Source organism: Pseudonaja textilis, chromosome Z (assembly GCF_049901715.1).
Source record: "Pseudonaja textilis isolate UNSWEBS1 chromosome Z, rPseTex1.2, whole genome shotgun sequence".
NCBI lineage: Eukaryota > Metazoa > Chordata > Lepidosauria > Squamata > Elapidae > Pseudonaja > Pseudonaja textilis.
In genome coordinates, this window is record NC_142008.1 from 73408336 (window position 1) to 73418691 (window position 10356).

The following is a 10356-nucleotide window of genomic DNA, read 5'->3' on the forward strand; positions in this document are numbered from 1 at the left end:
GTTGCCACCTCTATGGCCTGCCGGCTGCCCTCACAGCGTCTTGTGAAGTACAGTGAAATTTAGCAGCCCCCATCTCCTGCTGCTTTGAGTTTGGCCCTGTATGTCACATCTGGAAAGTGCTGTGGCAGAGAGAAGCAGCTGGGTTGAATGTTGCTTTTCTCCACTGCAACACTTTCCAGATGGGACTTACAGTCCAAATGCAAAGCAGCAGGAGGTGAGGGCTGCTAAATCTCATGCAAGACTCTGCGAGAGCAACCTGCAGACCATGGAGGTGGCAACAACAATGACAGAGAGAAGCAGATGGGTCCGGCCAATGTCTCGGGCTGGAGAGCATGTGGAGCATTTCCACAAGCAACTGAGGCATGCCCAGCATCAACAAGGGCCAGAAGAAGTGGAAGAAGCCTAACTCAGCTGTTCTCTCCACTGCAGTCAGCCTATAATAGCCAGACGGCTATTGATCTTCTTTGAACAAGAATAGTATTAAAGAAGCAATTATAGACTTCATTTTACTAAGCATTTGGAAAATCTTTTCACTTGCAAACAATGGTTTGAGAAGATTTAGTGGATTGAACTACTTGATAAAATGTCACTTGCTCTAAAATGAAATAGAAAAATATTACATTACCAGGAATGGCAGTCTTTTCCATCCATAAAAAAATGAATACATTAGCATATATGAAATGTAATGGCCAGATGCAAATGTAGGACAATGTAATTAAACATTAATCCTAAAATTTCCAAAACAATTAGATACGTTTACCATGACTAATTCCACACAGTGATTTCAGAGAGATTCGGGCCATGAAGCCCAATAAAATATCTATTCAAATGCTTATAAACCACATTTTTTTGGCCAAATGAGCAGTTATAGCAGAATTATAAAAACAACCATGAATGCAAAGACACCAACACCACAAATCTGAAAACAAATTTTACATGGAGCCCACAATCTTCCATCCAACAATTTTGAAAAAGAAATAGGCTAGAATCACAAATGCTGCTGTTGAGCTTTTTTAGGTTTGAACTGTGAATACGATTCACAAGATGCTTTGCACAATGTGTGAGTCCAGCCAAATAGAACTATCATGTTACTCTAATTGAGGGACTCTGGGAGTTGAAATCTTAAAAGTTGGAAACTTTGAAAATACTGATCTGAGGAATTCATGCTCACTCTGAGCTTGGCTGTCTATCAACTGGAGAATCAGAATCAGAGAGGAAGAGAGGGAGGGAGGGAAGGAGAGACTGAAATCTAGCGAGCAATCATGGGGCATATGACAAAACTGAACTGATGGAGCCTTTCATCGATTTTCTGATACTGAAAGCATGAACGAATGGAACAGAAATTGCATTCAGAAGCTGTGGGAGCTTCATCACTGGAAGCTTTCAAGAAGAGACTGGACTGCCATCTGTCAGAAATGGTATTAGCATCTCCTGCCTGGGCAGGGGGTTGCATTAGATGACTTACAAGCTCCCTTCCAATTTATTAATATGTTAAAATAAGGAAAGGGGAGGAATGAGCCCAGTAATAGACCCAGATTTGGAAGGGACCATGAAGGTCTTTTAATCCAACCTCCGCTCAGGCAGGAAACTTGTACTATTTCAGACAATTTGTACGCTAGCTGATAACCCGGCACTGCCAATTATCCCAATTATCCTGTAGTCGGGACTCAGACTGGTGTAATGTCTCTGAAGCTCTAGCTATAGTAGCTCTATCTCTCTTGTCTCTCTTTAGTTGGGCCTCACCAGTGGTGGGATTCAAATTTTTTTACTACTGGTTCTGTGCGCATGGCTTATTTTGTGGGCATGGCTTTGCAGTCATGTGACTGGCAGGGTGGGGCTTGTCGGTCATGTGACTGGCTGGATGTGGCTTGGTGGTCATGTGACTGGCTGGGCGTGATTTGGAGGTCATATGACTGACGGCATGGCCAAGTCAACGTCACTAACTTTTTTGCCCTAATGAATGACCTGCAGAAAGAAGGTATTTTCTTAAGTTTTTAATTTTGTGCACTTGCTACTTAAATAAGAATAAAACAAGTATGCACAAACAATGAAGGAGGTACACACAAGTACTTACATAAGAATGATAAAAGTGCTGTGTGTCTTCAATGTCACTGACTTCTTTGCCCTAATGAATGACCTATAGAAAGAAGGCATTTTCCCAATTTTTTAATTTTGTGCACTTACTACTTAAATAAGAATAAAACAAGCACACACAAACAATAAAGAAGGTACACACAAGTACTTACATAAAAGTGTTATTTGAGATTTTTCCACAATGTTCTTTCATTGGCACCCTCCTCACTTGCACTTTTCTTAGATTTTACCCATGGATCACTGGCTGTGTGATGGTGTGCTCATAACCATTTTTTGACAGTCAGAAAAGGGTCCCATTCTTTTAGAATTATTTTAGCCAATTACACTAATAGTCATCAGGTTGGTTATGTTAGAAACAGTTAGGCGACTTCTCTGTTCTGAACAAATGAGGTTCATTTTTGAGAAACCCCTTTCCGCTTCTGCTGAACTTACAGCAATTGTTCTGACAATATCTTTAGCTTTTTAAATACTGTCAGGAATTACATAGTTCTTTGAATCTTTTAAAACATTTTCTATGAAATCTCTATAATCATTGATATTAATTTTGTAATTAAAGATTTCATTAAAGGTAAGCAATTGTTCTTCAGCTTCTGGCCATGGAACTATGACTTCTTCAATATTCCAGTAATCTGGCTCCAAAAAATGGAGAAATTGCAATTTATTTGTGGTATCTTGCAATTGGCTACCTGTTTTTAAATGTTGACAATCCATTAGTCTTTTCTTCAAAGTTATGATGATTTCCAAACATCTTTCCCGAGAAAGTCCAACAAATCAATGATTTTGTACAAATTTTATATTTTTGAATGTTTATGAAGTAATTAATCCATCAATCTTTTTTTTCATAGGGACCTTTCCCTGTCTGAGCATTTCGAATGCTTTAATTGATCTCAGCACAAGTTTTTCGGTCTTTATGATGTCGGTATTTCTTCCTGGCAGTGCATTTGACAGAAGAGATATTTTGTTGAGAATATCGATCAATGCCAAATCATTTAAAAAATATGTGTTTTCAAGACGGACAGCCATACTGGAGTATTTTTCATTTGCATGAAAGTACTGATATAGTGCTGGATAAGCACGCCACATAGCTAGGGTTGACTTTAAACTACAGGCAGCCCATCTTGGTCCCAAAACTCTACCAATCTTTACAATTTCAATTCCAAGTTGTTCAGATATTTCAAAAGTTTATTTTGGCTCTTACAGGATTTATGAAAAATACTGTGTATCTTGTCAAGAAATATTTTGAAATTATTCAGTTGCTTAATGTCCTTTATGGAGTCACCTAAAACAAGTTGGAGATGATGGTTTAAGCAGTGCCATATTATGATGTTAAGAAAGTCTTTTGCTATTCTAGTGCTCATTTCAGATTTTCTTCCAAGCATAACACTGGCACCATCAGAGAAAAATGCTATTAATTTTTTTTCAGGTAGTCTGTAGTAAACTCAACATTATGTAAACTTTCCAAAACTGAAGAACATATTGTCTCTACATCTTGTTTTTCCAATTCAACAAGGTCAACAAAAATTGTTGGTGGGTTATCTGAATCCTCAACTTTTACAAAAAAATATCACAATTGGTTTGCATGATAGCATTTGTCAATAATTAAACATATTTTCAGATGCTATTCAATAATGCCAGTAAACATTTTGGTTTTAATTTCTTTTGCAATGAAATCAGCTATTTTCATCGCAGTTGACCGTGAATGCAATCCTACTCCAAGATATACACCTATTACAGTTTGCAATTGCACCTGTCCTTCTATGTCTGAAAATGGTTTACATCTTTGTGCCAAATTGTAAACTGTCAAAAATACTCTACAGGTAGTAGATAAATATTTGTCAGACATCTTATCTATGGATTTTGTTATAGCATCTGCTCCCCTTTTAAAGTTATCACTGCAAATTGTATGACCTTTAGATGTAAAACGTTGTTTCATTTTTTTCCTCAGAGAAGCTTGCGGAACATCTTTAGTTGTCCCTGCCACCTCAATCTTGAAATGTTTCCACTCCTTGGACACATAAACACCTTTCTCTACTGCAAAGTCATGTTTTGCACAGTACAACCTAGTTTTTTCTTTGAAATTTCCAGTCCCTCATACTTCTCTTGAAAACTTCTATATTACTGCAATGACCAGCAGTCTGGAAGATCAGGAAGGCTTTCAGTTTCAGAGATTGACTTGCTGCTTTCTCCACATTCAAGTGGTGGCAGTGCTGCTTGTGACCCTAATTGTTAGATATTCAATGGGGAAAAGTCAGTGATGTCAGACTTCCCTCATTGGTTCATTTTCCAGGTGGGAAAATGAACAGCTGTCATTGGCTGAAATTGTGGACAGCAGCCTGTAAAAAGAACAGCAGGCACACTGGGCGGCAGTCTTTTACTCGGAGCTAAATAAAGAAATCCTTTCCTACTACCGTTGTCCTGCCTCTTCAATCTAGCCCATATCTAACACTAATGGTTGTGGATCTGTTATGTCTGATTCTGATTGTTCCATTCCTGGTTTCTTGACAAAGTAAGCAGTCAAACTCTTTTCATCCTTGCCTATCAGCTATTACTGCAAAAGACATAAAACAATATTGTGCTTTGATTGGACTCGATTGTGGCTGTATCAGAAGGAATCAGAGGGATCAGAAGTGATCTCTTCTTTCACCCAACAGGATGGGGTCCAACAAGCAAGAAGGATACAGTTTTTCATTTTTGGAGTTAAAACCCACCCCTCTCCTAGGAAAATGAAATATTTTAGGAGATATTAAAAAGGCAGAATATTTCCCCTAAAAAGAAGAGTGTGAGAAGTGAACCAATGTAACTCCATTTTAAATAAGCTCTCCATTTTGTATTTTGTACTCTTCCACTGTGTGTATGTGTGCGTGTTTCAAAAAGCAACCTCAGCGGTTTTTCGGAGAAACAAAGAACAAGGAAATGGTTATTGCTCAGCTAGCATACGTGCAAAGCTCCAGATAGATGCTGCATAGCTGATACATTGTATCTCGCTTCTTTGTATAAAAGTGTGTATCTAACTTAGCTCTGCGTTCCATCTTGCTGCCTTGGATGTGAACCCGTTTCTGCAGAAATCGTAACAATAAACTGCTTTGCCTTGAAGAAGTTCCGTGTCGTGTCAGCGTTTTGTGCAAGCGCAATATCACAAGAGTAAAAACTCAAGAGAAGCAGAAACTCAGCCCCCCCCCACACCTTTGCTAATGGATCATTACCAGGTAGAGTTATAAGAGAAATTGCCCAAAGCCCTTTCATTACATCATCATCCAGCAAGGCTCAACCAAGTGTGGAACTCAGGACAGGCTACAGAGTTGCCCCTGCATGGCCCTATGGGAGTCTGACAACCAATCAGAATACAAGCTCAAATTCAAACCCCATAAAATGAGGGCATAAAACAAAGGGACTCTCAGCATCTCTCAGCCCAAGAGTTCCAAGGCATGTGATCCTGTCCACCATTAAACCATCTTTACAAGCAGTCACCATGTTTCTAGTGTCTTTCTTCCCCAGAACTGAACCCAGAATGATAATTCTTCCAACATCATCTAAGTTAGATCACTAAGAATGAATTTCATAGGTACATTCACAGAGCAATATTGATTTCCTTTTCTGAAATTTATTCCTCAGTCAGTTCACTGAATATATGAATTAGGTTCAGTATTTAGGTCAGTACAAGGCAAATAGCCTGTTAGTGGTGTCATGGTTAAAACAATGGTAAAGCAACATATGGATTTAATCCCAGAAATATTTTGTTGAATAGAATACATATTTAATTTTAATGTTAACAGGTGCTAGAATTGTGTTTGCATAACAGTGGAAAAACAAAGATATGAAAATGAATAAAAATATTAGAATGTGCAGAAATAAATAAATTAACAATTACAAATTTACAATCAAGGAAAAGGCTTAGGATATTCTTTAACATGGGATTTCTTTTATCAATGGCTAACTAACAGAAACAGAAGTTAGAAATGTAAAAGTATAAAAGAAAACACCAATTATATAAGGAAAGTTCACCTAAAAAAGGATAAGCAAATATTATTAGTATTTGATCATTGTTAATGAATGGATAACTTTGGGAGCATACACCCCTCCAAAAAAATACTGCAGATAAAAACCAGTTTTTTACTTAATCCCCAGACAAAGCCACTGCAATAAAAACCCTGGATGCATGTTTGTTCCTGCAAGGACCCCAAACCTCACACCAGAAATCTCAGCCCTTCTGCCTTTAAGAAACCCCTAGGCAAACAAGCACCACAATAAAAAGCAACACTTAAGTACAGCCATTATTAAGGTAATTCACCTGAAAGTCCCCTTTTCCTGTTTCCTGGCAGAATTAACCACCATGATAGGAAAGATAAAAGACCCAGGCAAGAACAAAAGCCCATCAAGCATGCTCAGCCCCCAGAAATCTCAACATGTTAAAACCAGCTTTAATAATGGCAAAGTGTTTTACCCCAAAACAAGTTACTAATTTTCTCAGAAAGTAAAGTTGCTTGTCTCATAAAAGCAGCTGGACTTCATGTAAAATGTCCCCTGGCCTGCATGCTGCAAGCATCAACATCAAAAAATACTAGGACATGTTGTTATCATAACTTACACAACTGAAAAGTCACACTGTAACATGATTGGATTAGCAGCAGACCCACAAAACTACACAACTGAAAACACACTCCCAGCACAACTGTAAACTACACACACACAGTCACAAAGCAGAGACAGCTGGAAAAATCTAAAAATATAGCTTTAATTTATAGGCACATAATATTTCACACAATTTAAAAGAACTTCCATACACACACAATGACAAAGCAGCTGCTTTCTAAAATAGAAAAGCAGCTAAATTTTCCTAAATTTTATATAACTATTTCCTTTAAAAAAATTAACACTCTTACTGTTTTTTTAAATCAGAGGACTTCAAACTTGACAGTTTTAAGACTTGTGGACTTCAACTCCCAGAATTCCTCCTCCAAGTTTGAAGACCCTTGTTTTAAATCAGGGGACTTCAAACTTGGCAAGTTTAAGACTTGTAGACTCAATTCCCAGAATTCCTCCTCCAGTCACGTTAGTTCAGGAATTCTGGGAGTTGAAGTCCACAAGTCTTAAACTTGCCAAGTTTGAAGACCCCTGATTTAAATCATGAGAAGAAGAAAAAAGCCACTTACTTATCTAATTGAAGAAGGCAGGAAGGCAGAATCAGTTGCTCATTGATGAGCTGGATGCAGCACAAGCAAGGCAGGAGACAAGTTTACAAGCAGCCATTCAGAATTGGGAGAAGGTGTCTGAAGGAAGAAGGTGCTTGCTGGAGGCTGGGTGGGTGGGGAGGGAGTTGGGTTAGTTTAACAAGGCTGGCTAGGCTGGAGCCTATAGGCCCCTGTTGGCCAACAAGGACCTCCAAGAGCATTTAGAAGCCCTTGAGGGGGCTGGTGGCACGGGTAGCAGCCACCCCACAAGCAATTGCCGTGGCTTGGCTGGCTCACGCAAGGCCGGGCTTTAGGCCATGGCTGTCGGAAGCTGCCAGAAGCTTGGGGCAAGGCTGGGTGGTGGGAAGGAACGCTGGGGCCTTCAGCAGCATGGTGCAAGCGATCGCCGTGGCTTGGCCAGCTACACGAGGCCCTTGGCTTTATGCACACATACACATAAACACACACACACACACCCTGAGCTGTGTTAGGGATGTCTTATCCCCACAATATTTGCATTTGTTTTAGGAGACTAAGTCTACTGTGTTTGGTTGAAATTGCTTGAGGTGTTCCAGAGTTATGCTGGAACACACACACACACACACACACACACACACACACATACAATTGTCCACAGCAATGGATGAAAACAGACAGTACATTGTTGGGTGAAAACAGAGGTCCCTTCTGTTACCTATAGGCCTCAACTTACAACCACAATCAAGTCCAAACTACAACATTGTTTTATTTTTTTGCAGTAGCCCTTAACAGCATGAAAAGGCAACAGAGTTTGACAAAAAAAAAATTCAATAAGAAACTAAGATCGGAATCAGATACATCAGAATTGGCCTTGGATGATACAAAACAGTCACAAGCACAACAACTCCAACTTGGAGAAAGCAGCATGTCAATTATTGAAATAATTGATAACTCCAAAATTGAAAATAATCATCCTGACTGCTGGACATTGCAGCAGTATAACAACTTTAAAGAAAAATATGAGGGACTGGTAATTTCCAACAAAAAGTTAGGTTGCAAATATTGTGCAAAATATGACTTCCCAAAAGAAAAATGTATTCATGTGTCAAAAGAATGGGAATATTTCCAGATTGAGGCAGTAGGTAAAAATAAAGAGGTACAATAAGCTTCTCTAAGAAAAAACGTGAAAGAACATTTTAAATCAAAACCTCATAACATTTGCACAGAGAACTTAAAACAATGTGAGCAGGATGCAATAACAAAAGTAATAGATAAGATGACTGAAAAATATGTAGGTATTACTTGTAGAATATTCAATATAGTTTATTGAATATAGTTTACAGCCTGGCACAAAGATGTAAACCATTTTCAGACATAGAAGATGAGATAGAATTGCAAATTAAAAATGAACTAGATATGGTAATAGGATTGCATTCACGTAAAACTGCAGTGAAAATAGTTGATTTCATTGCAAAAGAAATTAAAAAACAATTATTTACTAAAATTATTGAAAATAATCTGAAAATATGTTTATTATTGATGAAATCTCAATGGTATCTTGCAATTGTTATACTTTTCTTAAAAGTTGAGGATTCAGTTACCTCGCCAACAATTTTTATTGAGCTAGTTGAATAGGAAAAACAAGATGCAGAGACAATCAATTATTCAGTTATTGAAAGCTTAAATAATGTTGGGTTTACTAAGAACTACCTAGAAAAATTTAATAAGATTTTTCTCCAATAGTGCCAACGTTATGCTTGGGAGAAAATCTGGAGTGAGCACTAAAATAGCAAAAGAGGTTCCAAACATAATAATATGGCATTGCTTAAACCATTGCCTTCAACTTGTTTTAGATTATTTGATAAAGGAAATAAAGCAAGTAAATCATTTAAAAATATTTATTGATAAGATATATGCTATTTTTTATCAATCCAATATGAACCAGATTGAATTTACCAAAATATCTGAATAACTTGGAATTGAAATGATAAAGATTGGTAGAATTTTGGACCAAGATGGACTGCTTTTAATTTAAGGTCAGCTCTAGCTATGTGGTATGCTTATCCAGTGCTACACCACTATTTTCATTCAAATGAAAAGTACTTAGGTATGGCTGCCCATCTTGAAAATATATATTTTATGACTGATTTGGCATTGATGATTGATATTCTAAATGAAATTTCTTTTCTTTCCAATGCACTGCAAGCAAGAAATGTAGACATAAATGCTGAAAAACTTGTGATAAGATTAATTAAAGCATTTGAAATGGTTAGAAAGGAAAGGGTGCATACAAAAAAGTTGATGTATTAATTACTTCAGAAACCTTCAAAAATATAAAATTTGTAGAAAATCATCAATTTGTTGGGCTTCCTCAGGAAAGACTTTTAGAAAGCATAGTAACAAATTTGAATAAAGGACTAATGGATTGTGAACATTTAAAAACAGGTAGCCAATTTCAAGACATGAATAAATAACAATTTCTCAGTTTTTTTGGAGCCAATTACTGGAATATTGAAGAAGTAGTAGTTCCATGGAAAGGAACTGAAGAACAATTGCTTGTATTTACTGACATTTTTAATTACCAAACTAATGTTAATGATTATTGAGATTTTGTAGAAAATGTTTTTAAAAGATTCTGAGAAATATGCAATTCCTGACTATTAAAAAAGCTAAAGATATTGTCTTTACATTTAGCTTCCAGTGGCAGGACAGAGTGAACGGAGGTGAAGAAGACTGTTGCAGTCTTTGAACACCCTTTCTGGTGCCAGGAGCGATCCCCCAGGGATACATGAACCCCGGAGAGGGTGAGAACATGGAGAACCTCGAGCTGCAGAGTGGGGAAGGCAACCCCCCGACAGCGAAGAGGGAAGCTCCCGAGCCCGGCGCAAAAGAGTTAGCTGTCATTCTATGGCGGCTTCAAGTCCGGTCTGCCACTTGAGTGAATAAGCAAAGCAGTGACAGCCTGCGAGGTCGAGAGTAACAGGAACAGAGAAACGGTTTATAACTTGGAACCTTTGAAGACTGAAGAGAGCAGAATGACAGAAGAATGACAGCATAAATTCTTCTCTCCTGGTTGTGATTAGCACCTTTCAGAAGTCGGGCGGAAAGCGGCCAG

The 10356-nt window shown here is 37.9% G+C and overlaps 3 pseudogenes; 1 reads left to right on the forward strand and 2 right to left on the reverse strand.

Moving 5' to 3' along the window:
* Positions 1 to 2406: 2406 nt before the first annotated feature.
* LOC148124087 (E3 SUMO-protein ligase KIAA1586 pseudogene) lies at positions 2407 to 3675 on the reverse strand (annotated as a pseudogene).
* A 37-nt stretch (positions 3676 to 3712) lies between these two features.
* On the reverse strand, positions 3713 to 5780 carry LOC148124088 (E3 SUMO-protein ligase KIAA1586-like; annotated as a pseudogene).
* On the forward strand, positions 5779 to 9880 carry LOC148124089 (E3 SUMO-protein ligase KIAA1586 pseudogene; annotated as a pseudogene).
* Positions 9881 to 10356: the final 476 nt, after the last annotated feature.